Genomic DNA, 16,069 nt, shown 5'->3' with positions numbered 1-16,069 from the left:
CCTGAGAGGTTCTGCAGAAACCCTGGCCTTCTCTGGAGGGTCTGCTTGGCCCAACACGTACACCTATAAAGGCTGTGAGAAACCACGGGCTTCCCTCGAGGTTCTGCTTGGCCCTACGAGTGCCCCTCTGAGGGCTGTGAGAGGCTCTGGTCCTCTCTGGAGGGTCTGCTTGGCCCTATGTTTGCCCCGGAGAGGTTCTGGAGAAACCCTGGGCTTCTCTGGAGGGTCTGCTTCTCCCTACGTGTGCCTTTGACAGGGCTTGGTGAAATGCAGGGCATCTCTGGAGGGTCTGCTTGGCCCCACGCGTGCCCCTGAGAGGTGCTGCACAGGCCCTGGGACTTTTGGAGGATCTGCTTCGCTCAAGATTTATCCCTGCGAGGGCTGTGAGAGGCCCTGGCCCTCTCTGGAGGGTCTGCTTGGCCGCACGCGTACAGCTATAAAGGCTGTGAGAAACCACAGGCTTCTTTGGAGGGTCTGCTTGGCCCTACGTGTACACCTATAAAGGCTGTGAGAAACCCTGGCCTTCTCTGGAGGGTCTGCTTGGCTCTACGTGTAGCCCTGAGTAGGTTTGGAGAAACCATAGGCTTCTCTGGAGGGTCTGCTTGGCCCCACACTTGCCATTGCGAGGGCTGTGAGAACCCTTGGGCTTCTCTCGAGGGTCTGCTTGGCCCCACATGTCCACCTATAAAGGCTGTGAGAAACCACGGGCTTCTCTGGAGGGTCTGCTTGGCCCCACGCGTACACCTATAAAGGCTGTGAGAAACCCTGGCCTTCTCTGGAGGGTCTGCTTGGCCCTACGAGTGCCCCTGAGAGGTTCTGGAGAAACCCTGGGCTTTTCTGCAGGGTCTGCTTGGCCCCACACGTGCCCGTACAAGGGCTGTGGGAGGTCCTGGCCTTTTCTGGAGGGCCTGCTTGCCCTGACTCGTACCCTTACGAGGGATTTGAGAAACCCTGGCCTTCTCTGGAGGGTCTGCTTGGCCCCGTGCGGGCCCCTGAGAGGGTTGTGAGAGGCCCTGTGGCCTTTTCTGGAGGGTCTGCTTCTCCCTACGTGTGCCCTTGACAGGTTCTGCAGAAACCCTGGGCTTCTCTGGAGGGCTGCTTGGCCCCATGCGCGACCTCGAGAGGGCTTGGAGCAATGCAGAGCTTCTCTGGAGGGTCTGCTTGGCCCCACGCATGCCCCTGCTAGGGCTGTGAGAGGCCCTGGGCTCCTCTGGAGGGTCTGCTTGGCCCTACGTGTGCCCATGAGTGGTTCTGGAAAACTCTGCCGCTTCCCTGAAGGGTCTGCTTGGCCCCATGCGTGCCCCTGAGAGGGCTGTGAGAGGCCCTGGCCTTTTCTGGAGGGTCTGCTTCTCCCTACGTGTGCCCTTGACAGGTTCTGCAGAAACCCTGGGCTTTTCTGGAGGGTCTGCTTGGCCCTGTGTGTGCCCCTGAGAGGTTCTGCAGAAACCCTGGCCTTCTCTGGAGGGTCTGCTTGGCCCAACACGTACACCTATAAAGGCTGTGAGAAACCACGGGCTTCCCTCGAGGTTCTGCTTGGCCCTACGAGTGCCCCTCTGAGGGCTGTGAGAGGCTCTGGTCCTCTCTGGAGGGTCTGCTTGGCCCTATGTTTGCCCCGGAGAGGTTCTGGAGAAACCCTGGGCTTCTCTGGAGGGTCTGCTTCTCCCTACGTGTGCCTTTGACAGGGCTTGGTGAAATGCAGGGCATCTCTGGAGGGTCTGCTTGGCCCCACGCGTGCCCCTGAGAGGTGCTGCACAGGCCCTGGGACTTTTGGAGGATCTGCTTCGCTCAAGATTTATCCCTGCGAGGGCTGTGAGAGGCCCTGGCCCTCTCTGGAGGGTCTGCTTGGCCGCACGCGTACAGCTATAAAGGCTGTGAGAAACCACAGGCTTCTTTGGAGGGTCTGCTTGGCCCTACGTGTACACCTATAAAGGCTGTGAGAAACCCTGGCCTTCTCTGGAGGGTCTGCTTGGCTCTACGTGTAGCCCTGAGTAGGTTTGGAGAAACCATAGGCTTCTCTGGAGGGTCTGCTTGGCCGCACGCGTACACCTATAAAGGCTGTGAGAAACCCTGGCCTTCTCTAGAGGGTCTGCTTGGCCCCACGCGTACACCTATAAAGGCTGTGAGAAACCACGGGCTTCTCTCGAGGGTCTGCTTGGCCCCACACGTACACCTATAAAGGCTGTGAGAAACCATGGGCTTCTCTGGAGGGTCTGCTTGGCCCCACACGTACACCTATAAAGGCTGTGAGAAACCACGGGCTTCTCTGGAGGGTCTGACTGGCCCCACGCGTACACCTATAAAGGCTGTGAGAAACCCTGGCCTTCTCTGGAGGGTCTGCTTGGCCCTGTGTGTGCCCCTGAGAGGTTCTGGAGAAACCCTGGGCTTCTGTCGAGGGTCTGCTTGGCCCCACGCATGCCCCTGAGAGGGGCTGCACAGGCCCTGGGATTTTTGGAGGATCTGCTTCGCTCAAGATTTATCCCTGCCAGGGCTGTGAGAGGCCCTGGCTTTCTCTGGAGCGTCTGCTTGGCCCCACGCATGCCCCTCTGAGGTCTTGGAGAGGGCCTGAACTTCTCTTGGAGGGTCTCCTTGGCCCCACGCGTGCCCCTCTGAGGTCTTGGAGAGGGCCTGAGCTTCTCTTGGAGGGTCTGCTTGGCCCTATGTCTGCCCGTGAGAGGTTCTGCAGAATCCCTGGGCTTCTCTGGAGGGTCTGCTTTGCCCCATGCGTGCCCCTCCGAGGGCTGTGAGAGGCGCTGGCTTCTCTGGAGGGTCTGCTTGGCCCCAAGCATGTCCCTGAAAGGGCTGTGAGAGGCCCTGCCCTTTTCTGGAGGGTCTGCTTCTCCCTACGTGTGCCCTTGACAGGTTCTGCAGAAACCCTGGGCTTCTCTGGAGGGCTGCTTGGCCCCATGCGCGACCTCGAGAGGGCTTGGAGCAATGCAGAGCTTCTCTGGAGGGTCTGCTTGGCCCCACGCATGCCCCTGCTAGGGCTGTGAGAGGCCCTGGGCTCCTCTGGAGGGTCTGCTTGGCCCTACGTGTGCCCATGAGTGGTTCTGGAAAACTCTGCCGCTTCCCTGAAGGGTCTGCTTGGCCCCATGCGTGCCCCTGAGAGGGCTGTGAGAGGCCCTGGCCTTTTCTGGAGGGTCTGCTTCTCCCTACGTGTGCCCTTGACAGGTTCTGCAGAAACCCTGGGCTTTTCTGGAGGGTCTGCTTGGCCCTGTGTGTGCCCCTGAGAGGTTCTGCAGAAACCCTGGCCTTCTCTGGAGGGTCTGCTTGGCCCAACACGTACACCTATAAAGGCTGTGAGAAACCACGGGCTTCCCTCGAGGTTCTGCTTGGCCCTACGAGTGCCCCTCTGAGGGCTGTGAGAGGCTCTGGTCCTCTCTGGAGGGTCTGCTTGGCCCTATGTTTGCCCCGGAGAGGTTCTGGAGAAACCCTGGGCTTCTCTGGAGGGTCTGCTTCTCCCTACGTGTGCCTTTGACAGGGCTTGGTGAAATGCAGAGCATCTCTGGAGGGTCTGCTTGGCCCCACGCGTGCCCCTGAGAGGTGCTGCACAGGCCCTGGGACTTTTGGAGGATCTGCTTCGCTCAAGATTTATCCCTGCGAGGGCTGTGAGAGGCCCTGGCCCTCTCTGGAGGGTCTGCTTGGCCGCACGCGTACAGCTATAAAGGCTGTGAGAAACCACAGGCTTCTTTGGAGGGTCTGCTTGGCCCTACGTGTACACCTATAAAGGCTGTGAGAAACCCTGGCCTTCTCTGGAGGGTCTGCTTGGCTCTACGTGTAGCCCTGAGTAGGTTTGGAGAAACCATAGGCTTCTCTGGAGGGTCTGCTTGGCCGCACGCGTACACCTATAAAGGCTGTGAGAAACCCTGGCCTTCTCTGGAGGGTCTGCTTGGCCCCATGCGTACACCTATAAAGGCTGTGAGAAACCACGGGCTTCTCTCGAGGGTCTGCTTGGCCCCACACGTACACCTATAAAGGCTGTGAGAAACCATGGGCTTCTCTGGAGGGTCTGCTTGGCCCCACACGTACACCTATAAAGGCTGTGAGAAACCACGGGCTTCTCTGGAGGGTCTGACTGGCCCCACGCGTACACCTATAAAGGCTGTGAGAAACCCTGGCCTTCTCTGGAGGGTCTGCTTGGCCCTGTGTGTGCCCCTGAGAGGTTCTGGAGAAACCCTGGGCTTCTGTCGAGGGTCTGCTTGGCCCCACGCATGCCCCTGAGAGGGGCTGCACAGGCCCTGGGATTTTTGGAGGATCTGCTTCGCTCAAGATTTATCCCTGCCAGGGCTGTGAGAGGCCCTGGCTTTCTCTGGAGCGTCTGCTTGGCCCCACGCATGCGCCTCTGAGGTCTTGGAGAGGGCCTGAACTTCTCTTGGAGGGTCTCCTTGGCCCCACGCGTGCCCCTCTGAGGTCTTGGAGAGGGCCTGAGCTTCTCTTGGAGGGTCTGCTTGGCCCTATGTCTGCCCGTGAGAGGTTCTGCAGAATCCCTGGGCTTCTCTGGAGGGTCTGCTTTGCCCCATGCGTGCCCCTCCGAGGGCTGTGAGAGGCGCTGGCTTCTCTGGAGGGTCTGCTTGGCCCCAAGCATGTCCCTGAAAGGGCTGTGAGAGGCCCTGCCCTTTTCTGGAGGGTCTGCTTCTCCCTACGTGTGCCCTTGACAGGTTCTGCAGAAACCCTGGGCTTCTCTGGAGGGCTGCTTGGCCCCATGCGCGACCTCGAGAGGGCTTGGAGCAATGCAGAGCTTCTCTGGAGGGTCTGCTTGGCCCCACGCATGCCCCTGCTAGGGCTGTGAGAGGCCCTGGGCTCCTCTGGAGGGTCTGCTTGGCCCTACGTGTGCCCATGAGTGGTTCTGGAAAACTCTGCCGCTTCCCTGAAGGGTCTGCTTGGCCCCATGCGTGCCCCTGAGAGGGCTGTGAGAGGCCCTGGCCTTTTCTGGAGGGTCTGCTTCTCCCTACGTGTGCCCTTGACAGGTTCTGCAGAAACCCTGGGCTTTTCTGGAGGGTCTGCTTGGCCCTGTGTGTGCCCCTGAGAGGTTCTGCAGAAACCCTGGCCTTCTCTGGAGGGTCTGCTTGGCCCAACACGTACACCTATAAAGGCTGTGAGAAACCACGGGCTTCCCTCGAGGTTCTGCTTGGCCCTACGAGTGCCCCTCTGAGGGCTGTGAGAGGCTCTGGTCCTCTCTGGAGGGTCTGCTTGGCCCTATGTTTGCCCCGGAGAGGTTCTGGAGAAACCCTGGGCTTCTCTGGAGGGTCTGCTTCTCCCTACGTGTGCCTTTGACAGGGCTTGGTGAAATGCAGAGCATCTCTGGAGGGTCTGCTTGGCCCCACGCGTGCCCCTGAGAGGTGCTGCACAGGCCCTGGGACTTTTGGAGGATCTGCTTCGCTCAAGATTTATCCCTGCGAGGGCTGTGAGAGGCCCTGGCCCTCTCTGGAGGGTCTGCTTGGCCGCACGCGTACAGCTATAAAGGCTGTGAGAAACCACAGGCTTCTTTGGAGGGTCTGCTTGGCCCTACGTGTACACCTATAAAGGCTGTGAGAAACCCTGGCCTTCTCTGGAGGGTCTGCTTGGCTCTACGTGTAGCCCTGAGTAGGTTTGGAGAAACCATAGGCTTCTCTGGAGGGTCTGCTTGGCCCCACACTTGCCATTGCGAGGGCTGTGAGAACCCTTGGGCTTCTCTCGAGGGTCTGCTTGGCCCCACATGTCCACCTATAAAGGCTGTGAGAAACCACGGGCTTCTCTGGAGGGTCTGCTTGGCCCCACGCGTACACCTATAAAGGCTGTGAGAAACCCTGGCCTTCTCTGGAGGGTCTGCTTGGCCCTACGAGTGCCCCTGAGAGGTTCTGGAGAAACCCTGGGCTTTTCTGCAGGGTCTGCTTGGCCCCACACGTGCCCGTACAAGGGCTGTGGGAGGTCCTGGCCTTTTCTGGAGGGCCTGCTTGCCCTGACTCGTACCCTTACGAGGGATTTGAGAAACCCTGGCCTTCTCTGGAGGGTCTGCTTGGCCCCGTGCGGGCCCCTGAGAGGGTTGTGAGAGGCCCTGTGGCCTTTTCTGGAGGGTCTGCTTCTCCCTACGTGTGCCCTTGACAGGTTCTGCAGAAACCCTGGGCTTCTCTGGAGGGCTGCTTGGCCCCATGCGCGACCTCGAGAGGGCTTGGAGCAATGCAGAGCTTCTCTGGAGGGTCTGCTTGGCCCCACGCATGCCCCTGCTAGGGCTGTGAGAGGCCCTGGGCTCCTCTGGAGGGTCTGCTTGGCCCTACGTGTAGCCCTGAGTAGGTTTGGAGAAAGCATAGGCTTCTCTGGAGGGTCTGCTTGGCCCCACGCGTGCCATTGCGAGGGCTGTGAGAACCCTTGGGCTTCTCTCGAGGGTCTGCTTGGCCCCACACGTACACCTATAAAGGCTGTGAGAAACCACGGGCTTCTCTGGAGGGTCTGACTGGCCCCACGCGTACACCTATAAAGGCTGTGAGAAACCCTGGCCTTCTCTGGAGGGTCTGCTTGGCCCTGTGTGTGCCCCTGAGAGGTTCTGGAGAAACCCTGGGCTTCTGTCGAGGGTCTGCTTGGCCCCACGCATGCCCCTGAGAGGGGCTGCACAGGCCCTGGGATTTTTGGAGGATCTGCTTCGCTCAAGATTTATCCCTGCCAGGGCTGTGAGAGGCCCTGGCTTTCTCTGGAGCGTCTGCTTGGCCCCACGCATGCCCCTCTGAGGTCTTGGAGAGGGCCTGAACTTCTCTTGGAGGGTCTCCTTGGCCCCACGCGTGCCCCTCTGAGGTCTTGGAGAGGGCCTGAGCTTCTCTTGGAGGGTCTGCTTGGCCCTATGTCTGCCCGTGAGAGGTTCTGCAGAATCCCTGGGCTTCTCTGGAGGGTCTGCTTTGCCCCATGCGTGCCCCTCCGAGGGCTGTGAGAGGCGCTGGCTTCTCTGGAGGGTCTGCTTGGCCCCAAGCATGTCCCTGAAAGGGCTGTGAGAGGCCCTGCCCTTTTCTGGAGGGTCTGCTTCTCCCTACGTGTGCCCTTGACAGGTTCTGCAGAAACCCTGGGCTTCTCTGGAGGGCTGCTTGGCCCCATGCGCGACCTCGAGAGGGCTTGGAGCAATGCAGAGCTTCTCTGGAGGGTCTGCTTGGCCCCACGCATGCCCCTGCTAGGGCTGTGAGAGGCCCTGGGCTCCTCTGGAGGGTCTGCTTGGCCCTACGTGTGCCCATGAGTGGTTCTGGAAAACTCTGCCGCTTCCCTGAAGGGTCTGCTTGGCCCCATGCGTGCCCCTGAGAGGGCTGTGAGAGGCCCTGGCCTTTTCTGGAGGGTCTGCTTCTCCCTACGTGTGCCCTTGACAGGTTCTGCAGAAACCCTGGGCTTTTCTGGAGGGTCTGCTTGGCCCTGTGTGTGCCCCTGAGAGGTTCTGCAGAAACCCTGGCCTTCTCTGGAGGGTCTGCTTGGCCCAACACGTACACCTATAAAGGCTGTGAGAAACCACGGGCTTCCCTCGAGGTTCTGCTTGGCCCTACGAGTGCCCCTCTGAGGGCTGTGAGAGGCTCTGGTCCTCTCTGGAGGGTCTGCTTGGCCCTATGTTTGCCCCGGAGAGGTTCTGGAGAAACCCTGGGCTTCTCTGGAGGGTCTGCTTCTCCCTACGTGTGCCTTTGACAGGGCTTGGTGAAATGCAGAGCATCTCTGGAGGGTCTGCTTGGCCCCACGCGTGCCCCTGAGAGGTGCTGCACAGGCCCTGGGACTTTTGGAGGATCTGCTTCGCTCAAGATTTATCCCTGCGAGGGCTGTGAGAGGCCCTGGCCCTCTCTGGAGGGTCTGCTTGGCCGCACGCGTACAGCTATAAAGGCTGTGAGAAACCACAGGCTTCTTTGGAGGGTCTGCTTGGCCCTACGTGTACACCTATAAAGGCTGTGAGAAACCCTGGCCTTCTCTGGAGGGTCTGCTTGGCTCTACGTGTAGCCCTGAGTAGGTTTGGAGAAACCATAGGCTTCTCTGGAGGGTCTGCTTGGCCGCACGCGTACACCTATAAAGGCTGTGAGAAACCCTGGCCTTCTCTGGAGGGTCTGCTTGGCCCCACGCGTACACCTATAAAGGCTGTGAGAAACCACGGGCTTCTCTCGAGGGTCTGCTTGGCCCCACACGTACACCTATAAAGGCTGTGAGAAACCACGGGCTTCTCTGGAGGGTCTGCTTGGCCCCACATGTACACCTATAAAGGCTGTGAGAAACCACGGGCTTCTCTGGAGGGTCTGACTGGCCCCACGCGTACACCTATAAAGGCTGTGAGAAACCCTGGCCTTCTCTGGAGGGTCTGCTTGGCCCTGTGTGTGCCCCTGAGAGGTTCTGGAGAAACCCTGGGCTTCTGTCGAGGGTCTGCTTGGCCCCACGCATGCCCCTGAGAGGGGCTGCACAGGCCCTGGGATTTTTGGAGGATCTGCTTCGCTCAAGATTTATCCCTGCCAGGGCTGTGAGAGGCCCTGGCTTTCTCTGGAGCGTCTGCTTGGCCCCACGCATGCCCCTCTGAGGTCTTGGAGAGGGCCTGAACTTCTCTTGGAGGGTCTCCTTGGCCCCACGCGTGCCCCTCTGAGGTCTTGGAGAGGGCCTGAGCTTCTCTTGGAGGGTCTGCTTGGCCCTATGTCTGCCCGTGAGAGGTTCTGCAGAATCCCTGGGCTTCTCTGGAGGGTCTGCTTTGCCCCATGCGTGCCCCTCCGAGGGCTGTGAGAGGCGCTGGCTTCTCTGGAGGGTCTGCTTGGCCCCAAGCATGTCCCTGAAAGGGCTGTGAGAGGCCCTGCCCTTTTCTGGAGGGTCTGCTTCTCCCTACGTGTGCCCTTGACAGGTTCTGCAGAAACCCTGGGCTTCTCTGGAGGGCTGCTTGGCCCCATGCGCGACCTCGAGAGGGCTTGGAGCAATGCAGAGCTTCTCTGGAGGGTCTGCTTGGCCCCACGCATGCCCCTGCTAGGGCTGTGAGAGGCCCTGGGCTCCTCTGGAGGGTCTGCTTGGCCCTACGTGTGCCCATGAGTGGTTCTGGAAAACTCTGCCGCTTCCCTGAAGGGTCTGCTTGGCCCCATGCGTGCCCCTGAGAGGGCTGTGAGAGGCCCTGGCCTTTTCTGGAGGGTCTGCTTCTCCCTACGTGTGCCCTTGACAGGTTCTGCAGAAACCCTGGGCTTTTCTGGAGGGTCTGCTTGGCCCTGTGTGTGCCCCTGAGAGGTTCTGCAGAAACCCTGGCCTTCTCTGGAGGGTCTGCTTGGCCCAACACGTACACCTATAAAGGCTGTGAGAAACCACGGGCTTCCCTCGAGGTTCTGCTTGGCCCTACGAGTGCCCCTCTGAGGGCTGTGAGAGGCTCTGGTCCTCTCTGGAGGGTCTGCTTGGCCCTATGTTTGCCCCGGAGAGGTTCTGGAGAAACCCTGGGCTTCTCTGGAGGGTCTGCTTCTCCCTACGTGTGCCTTTGACAGGGCTTGGTGAAATGCAGAGCATCTCTGGAGGGTCTGCTTGGCCCCACGCGTGCCCCTGAGAGGTGCTGCACAGGCCCTGGGACTTTTGGAGGATCTGCTTCGCTCAAGATTTATCCCTGCGAGGGCTGTGAGAGGCCCTGGCCCTCTCTGGAGGGTCTGCTTGGCCGCACGCGTACAGCTATAAAGGCTGTGAGAAACCACAGGCTTCTTTGGAGGGTCTGCTTGGCCCTACGTGTACACCTATAAAGGCTGTGAGAAACCCTGGCCTTCTCTGGAGGGTCTGCTTGGCTCTACGTGTAGCCCTGAGTAGGTTTGGAGAAACCATAGGCTTCTCTGGAGGGTCTGCTTGGCCGCACGCGTACACCTATAAAGGCTGTGAGAAACCCTGGCCTTCTCTGGAGGGTCTGCTTGGCCCCACGCGTACACCTATAAAGGCTGTGAGAAACCACGGGCTTCTCTCGAGGGTCTGCTTGGCCCCACACGTACACCTATAAAGGCTGTGAGAAACCACGGGCTTCTCTGGAGGGTCTGCTTGGCCCCACACGTACACCTATAAAGGCTGTGAGAAACCACGGGCTTCTCTGGAGGGTCTGACTGGCCCCACGCGTACACCTATAAAGGCTGTGAGAAACCCTGGCCTTCTCTGGAGGGTCTGCTTGGCCCTGTGTGTGCCCCTGAGAGGTTCTGGAGAAACCCTGGGCTTTTCTGGAGGGTCTGCTTGGCCCCACGCATGCCCCTGAGAGGGGCTGCACAGGCCCTGGGATTTTTGGAGGATCTGCTTCGCTCAAGATTTATCCCTGCCAGGGCTGTGAGAGGCCCTGGCTTTCTCTGGAGCGTCTGCTTGGCCCCACGCATGCCCCTCTGAGGTCTTGGAGAGGGCCTGAACTTCTCTTGGAGGGTCTCCTTGGCCCCACGCGTGCCCCTCTGAGGTCTTGGAGAGGGCCTGAGCTTCTCTTGGAGGGTCTGCTTGGCCCTATGTCTGCCCGTGAGAGGTTCTGCAGAATCCCTGGGCTTCTCTGGAGGGTCTGCTTTGCCCCATGCGTGCCCCTCCGAGGGCTGTGAGAGGCGCTGGCTTCTCTGGAGGGTCTGCTTGGCCCCAAGCATGTCCCTGAAAGGGCTGTGAGAGGCCCTGCCCTTTTCTGGAGGGTCTGCTTCTCCTTACGTGTGCCATTGACAGGTTCTGCAGAAACCCTGGGCTTCTCTGGAGGGCTGCTTGGCCCCATGCGCGACCTCGAGAGGGCTTGGAGCAATGCAGAGCTTCTCTGGAGGGTCTGCTTGGCCCCACGCATGCCCCTGCTAGGGCTGTGAGAGGCCCTGGGCTCCTCTGGAGGGTCTGCTTGGCCCTACGTGTGCCCATGAGTGGTTCTGGAAAACTCTGCCGCTTCCCTGAAGGGTCTGCTTGGCCCCATGCGTGCCCCTGAGAGGGCTGTGAGAGGCCCTGGCCTTTTCTGGAGGGTCTGCTTCTCCCTACGTGTGCCCTTGACAGGTTCTGCAGAAACCCTGGGCTTTTCTGGAGGGTCTGCTTGGCCCTGTGTGTGCCCCTGAGAGGTTCTGCAGAAACCCTGGCCTTCTCTGGAGGGTCTGCTTGGCCCAACACGTACACCTATAAAGGCTGTGAGAAACCACGGGCTTCCCTCGAGGTTCTGCTTGGCCCTACGAGTGCCCCTCTGAGGGCTGTGAGAGGCTCTGGTCCTCTCTGGAGGGTCTGCTTGGCCCTATGTTTGCCCCGGAGAGGTTCTGGAGAAACCCTGGGCTTCTCTGGAGGGTCTGCTTCTCCCTACGTGTGCCTTTGACAGGGCTTGGTGAAATGCAGAGCATCTCTGGAGGGTCTGCTTGGCCCCACGCGTGCCCCTGAGAGGTGCTGCACAGGCCCTGGGACTTTTGGAGGATCTGCTTCGCTCAAGATTTATCCCTGCGAGGGCTGTGAGAGGCCCTGGCCCTCTCTGGAGGGTCTGCTTGGCCGCACGCGTACAGCTATAAAGGCTGTGAGAAACCACAGGCTTCTTTGGAGGGTCTGCTTGGCCCTACGTGTACACCTATAAAGGCTGTGAGAAACCCTGGCCTTCTCTGGAGGGTCTGCTTGGCTCTACGTGTAGCCCTGAGTAGGTTTGGAGAAACCATAGGCTTCTCTGGAGGGTCTGCTTGGCCGCACGCGTACACCTATAAAGGCTGTGAGAAACCCTGGCCTTCTCTGGAGGGTCTGCTTGGCCCCACGCGTACACCTATAAAGGCTGTGAGAAACCACGGGCTTCTCTCGAGGGTCTGCTTGGCCCCACACGTACACCTATAAAGGCTGTGAGAAACCCTGGCCTTCTCTGGAGGGTCTGCTTGGCCCCACACGTACACCTATAAAGGCTGTGAGAAACCACGGGCTTCTCTGGAGGGTCTGACTGGCCCCACGCGTACACCTATAAAGGCTGTGAGAAACCCTGGCCTTCTCTGGAGGGTCTGCTTGGCCCTATGTGTGCCCCTGAGAGGTTCTGGAGAAACCCTGGGCTTTTCTGGAGGGTCTGCTTGGCCCCACGCATGCCCCTGAGAGGGGCTGCACAGGCCCTGGGATTTTTGGAGGATCTGCTTCGCTCAAGATTTATCCCTGCCAGGGCTGTGAGAGGCCCTGGCTTTCTCTGGAGCGTCTGCTTGGCCCCACGCATGCCCCTCTGAGGTCTTGGAGAGGGCCTGAACTTCTCTTGGAGGGTCTCCTTGGCCCCACGCGTGCCCCTCTGAGGTCTTGGAGAGGGCCTGAGCTTCTCTTGGAGGGTCTGCTTGGCCCTATGTCTGCCCGTGAGAGGTTCTGCAGAATCCCTGGGCTTCTCTGGAGGGTCTGCTTTGCCCCATGCGTGCCCCTCCGAGGGCTGTGAGAGGCGCTGGCTTCTCTGGAGGGTCTGCTTGGCCCCAAGCATGTCCCTGAAAGGGCTGTGAGAGGCCCTGCCCTTTTCTGGAGGGTCTGCTTCTCCTTACGTGTGCCATTGACAGGTTCTGCAGAAACCCTGGGCTTCTCTGGAGGGCTGCTTGGCCCCATGCGCGACCTCGAGAGGGCTTGGAGCAATGCAGAGCTTCTCTGGAGGGTCTGCTTGGCCCCACGCATGCCCCTGCTAGGGCTGTGAGAGGCCCTGGGCTCCTCTGGAGGGTCTGCTTGGCCCTACGTGTGCCCATGAGTGGTTCTGGAAAACTCTGCCGCTTCCCTGAAGGGTCTGCTTGGCCCCATGCGTGCCCCTGAGAGGGCTGTGAGAGGCCCTGGCCTTTTCTGGAGGGTCTGCTTCTCCCTACGTGTGCCCTTGACAGGTTCTGCAGAAACCCTGGGCTTTTCTGGAGGGTCTGCTTGGCCCTGTGTGTGCCCCTGAGAGGTTCTGCAGAAACCCTGGCCTTCTCTGGAGGGTCTGCTTGGCCCAACACGTACACCTATAAAGGCTGTGAGAAACCACGGGCTTCCCTCGAGGTTCTGCTTGGCCCTACGAGTGCCCCTCTGAGGGCTGTGAGAGGCTCTGGTCCTCTCTGGAGGGTCTGCTTGGCCCTATGTTTGCCCCGGAGAGGTTCTGGAGAAACCCTGGGCTTCTCTGGAGGGTCTGCTTCTCCCTACGTGTGCCTTTGACAGGGCTTGGTGAAATGCAGAGCATCTCTGGAGGGTCTGCTTGGCCCCACGCGTGCCCCTGAGAGGTGCTGCACAGGCCCTGGGACTTTTGGAGGATCTGCTTCGCTCAAGATTTATCCCTGCGAGGGCTGTGAGAGGCCCTGGCCCTCTCTGGAGGGTCTGCTTGGCCGCACGCGTACAGCTATAAAGGCTGTGAGAAACCACAGGCTTCTTTGGAGGGTCTGCTTGGCCCTACGTGTACACCTATAAAGGCTGTGAGAAACCCTGGCCTTCTCTGGAGGGTCTGCTTGGCTCTACGTGTAGCCCTGAGTAGGTTTGGAGAAACCATAGGCTTCTCTGGAGGGTCTGCTTGGCCCCACGCGTGCCATTGCGAGGGCTGTGAGAACCCTTGGGCTTCTCTCGAGGGTCTGCTTGGCCCCACATGTCCACCTATAAAGGCTGTGAGAAACCACGGGCTTCTCTGGAGGGTCTGCTTGGCCCCACGCGTACACCTATAAAGGCTGTGAGAAACCCTGGCCTTCTCTGGAGGGTCTGCTTGGCCCTACGAGTGCCCCTGAGAGGTTCTGGAGAAACCCTGGGCTTTTCTGCAGGGTCTGCTTGGCCCCACACGTGCCCGTACAAGGGCTGTGGGAGGTCCTGGCCTTTTCTGGAGGGCCTGCTTGCCCTGACTCGTACCCTTACGAGGGATTTGAGAAACCCTGCCCTTCTCTGGAGGGTCTGCTTGGCCCCGTGCGGGCCCCTGAGAGGGTTGTGAGAGGCCCTGTGGCCTTTTCTGGAGGGTCTGCTTCTCCCTACGTGTGCCCTTGACAGGTTCTGCAGAAACCCTGGGCTTCTCTGGAGGGCTGCTTGGCCCCATGCGCGACCTCGAGAGGGCTTGGAGCAATGCAGAGCTTCTCTGGAGGGTCTGCTTGGCCCCACGCATGCCCCTGCTAGGGCTGTGAGAGGCCCTGGGCTCCTCTGGAGGGTCTGCTTGGCCCTACGTGTGCCCATGAGTGGTTCTGGAAAACTCTGCCGCTTCCCTGAAGGGTCTGCTTGGCCCCATGCGTGCCCCTGAGAGGGCTGTGAGAGGCCCTGGCCTTTTCTGGAGGGTCTGCTTCTCCCTACGTGTGCCCTTGACAGGTTCTGCAGAAACCCTGGGCTTTTCTGGAGGGTCTGCTTGGCCCTGTGTGCGCCCCTGAGAGGTTCTGCAGAAACCCTGGCCTTCTCTGGAGGGTCTGCTTGGCCCCAACACGTACACCTATAAAGGCTGTGAGAAACCACGGGCTTCCCTCGAGGTTCTGCTTGGCCCTACGAGTGCCCCTCTGAGGGCTGTGAGAGGCTCTGGTCCTCTCTGGAGGGTCTGCTTGGCCCTATGTTTGCCCCGGAGAGGTTCTGGAGAAACCCTGGGCTTCTCTGGAGGGTCTGCTTCTCCCTACGTGTGCCTTTGACAGGGCTTGGTGAAATGCAGGGCATCTCTGGAGGGTCTGCTTGGCCCCACGCGTGCCCTGAGAGGTGCTGCACAGGCCCTGGGACTTTTGGAGGATCTGCTTCGCTCAAGATTTATCGCTGCGAGGGCTGTGAGAGGCCCTGGCCCTCTCTGGAGGGTCTGCTTGGCCGCACGCGTACAGCTATAAAGGCTGTGAGAAACCACAGGCTTCTTTGGAGGGTCTGCTTGGCCCTACGTGTACACCTATAAAGGCTGTGAGAAACCCTGGCCTTCTCTGGAGGGTCTGCTTGGCTCTACGTGTAGCCCTGAGTAGGTTTGGAGAAACCATAGGCTTCTCTGGAGGGTCTGCTTGGCCCCACACTTGCCATTGCAAGGGCTGTGAGAACCCTTGGGCTTCTCTCGAGGGTCTGCTTGGCCCCACATGTCCACCTATAAAGGCTGTGAGAAACCACGGGCTTCTCTGGAGGGTCTGCTTGGCCCCACGCGTACACCTATAAAGGCTGTGAGAAACCCTGGCCTTCTCTGGAGGGTCTGCTTGGCCCTACGAGTGCCCCTGAGAGGTTCTGGAGAAACCCTGGGCTTTTCTGGAGGGTCTGCTTGGCCCCACACGTGCCCGTACAAGGGCTGTGGGAGGTCCTGGCCTTTTCTGGAGGGCCTGCTTGCCCTGACTCGTACCCTTACGAGGGATTTGAGAAACCCTGGCCTTCTCTGGAGGGTCTGCTTGGCCCTGTGCGGGCCCCTGAGAGGGTTGTGAGAGGCCCTGTGGCCTTTTCTGGAGGGTCTGCTTCTCCCTACGTGTGCCCTTGACAGGTTCTGCAGAAACCCTGGGCTTCTCTGGAGGGCTGCTTGGCCCCATGCGCGACCTCGAGAGGGCTTGGAGCAATGCAGAGCTTCTCTGGAGGGTCTGCTTGGCCCCACGCATGCCCCTGCTAGGGCTGTGAGAGGCCCTGGGCTCCTCTGGAGGGTCTGCTTGGCCCTACGTGTGCCCATGAGTGGTTCTGGAAAACTCTGCCGCTTCCCTGAAGGGTCTGCTTGGCCCCATGCGTGCCCCTGAGAGGGCTGTGAGAGGCCCTGCCCTTTTCTGGAGGGTCTGCTTCTCCCTACGTGTGCCTTTGACAGGGCTTGGTGAAATGCAGGTCATCTCTGGAGGGTCTGCTTGGCCCCACGCGTGCCCCTGAGAGGTGCTGCACAGGCCCTGGGACTTTTGGAGGATCTGCTTCGCTCAAGATTTATCCCTGCGAGGGCTGTGAGAGGCCCTGGCCCTCTCTGGAGGGTCTGCTTGGCCGCACGCGTACACCTATAAAGGCTGTGAGAAACCACAGGCTTCTCTGGAGGGTCTGCTTGGCCCTACGTGTAGCCCTGAGTAGGTTTGGAGAAACCATAGGCTTCTCTGGACGGTCTGCTTGGCCCCACATGTACACCTATAAAGGCTGTGAGAAACCACGGGCTTCTCTGGAGGGTCTGCTTGGCCCCACACGTACACCTATAAAGGCTGTGAGAAACCACGGCCTTCTCTGGAGGGTCTGCTTGGCCCCACGCGTACACCTATAAAGGCTGTGAGAAACCCTGGCCTTCTCTGGAGGGTCTGCTTGGCCCTGTGTGTGCCCCTGAGATGTTCTGGAGAAACCC

The sequence above is a fragment of the Harpia harpyja genome, chromosome Z (genome assembly GCF_026419915.1).
Source record: "Harpia harpyja isolate bHarHar1 chromosome Z, bHarHar1 primary haplotype, whole genome shotgun sequence".
Classification (NCBI taxonomy): domain Eukaryota; kingdom Metazoa; phylum Chordata; class Aves; order Accipitriformes; family Accipitridae; genus Harpia; species Harpia harpyja.
Note: the sequence above shows the minus strand (reverse complement) of the source record.